The sequence below is a fragment of the Nannospalax galili genome, unplaced genomic scaffold (genome assembly GCF_000622305.1).
Source record: "Nannospalax galili isolate Female #2095 unplaced genomic scaffold, S.galili_v1.0 scaffold510, whole genome shotgun sequence".
Classification (NCBI taxonomy): Eukaryota; Metazoa; Chordata; class Mammalia; order Rodentia; family Spalacidae; genus Nannospalax; species Nannospalax galili.
Window position 1 is genome coordinate 2,242,533 of NW_008329677.1, and position 753 is coordinate 2,243,285.

The 753-nt window shown below is 41.6% G+C and overlaps 1 protein-coding gene across 2 annotated transcripts in view; it reads right to left on the reverse strand.

The window, feature by feature from the left end:
* The window catches only part of Rin2 (Ras and Rab interactor 2), a 264,895-nt gene that overhangs the window by 117,654 nt on the left and 146,488 nt on the right, over nt 1-753 (reverse strand). The window lies entirely within an intron of this gene.

Sequence of the window (753 nt, forward strand, 5' to 3'; positions counted from 1 at the left end):
AAGCCTTGATAAGTTAGTATGTATCTAGTCATAACTACAGGATCCAGGATAATGGAAAGGAAACAGGGAGGTAAAGGAAAAGAAATAACTAGAAAGAGAAGAACAGTAGGAAACAGGCCTTAATAAGGGAGATATGGCTAAAAATTGGATTAGTTTAGGGAGGAGGGAGGGAAGGGTATACAAGGAACCTTGGGGATAAAGGGAAAGAAGGAGCTCAAGAGAGGTAGGATTGTAGGAGAAGGGTAATATTAAGTTAGAGGGGGCAAATGGAGGTACCTTAAGTGCAAAAACAATGATGGAGGGGTGAGACAATGTGAGGGATAAATAATGCCTAGGTAGTTTTGAAAACCAGAAGGAACCATATTACTCCTATAACTTACTGACAAATTATACATAGCAGATCAAGAAATATATGTCTAGGTAAAGTTTGTTTGAGAACAAGTGGTCTTTGCCCGATTTATCTACATGACACACAGTAATTAAAAGTACCAGACTGGTGGAACCAACCTTCTTAGATGTTTAACAGACATACTTTGAGGCCTACACTAATTTGATCAGAGGGACATAAGGGACAGTTTTTGCTCCTTGCCCTCCTAGGTCGACTAGTTCCAGGGGACTATGAGCATCTCTCAAAATGTCCTGTAATTGTGGTGAGTCACCTGTCCTCTTGATCAAGGAGGCCAAGGAGACCCCACCAGATGGACTTGAACCAGTGTCCAGTTTACAGAGAGGAGGGTCAACACAGAGGAATCA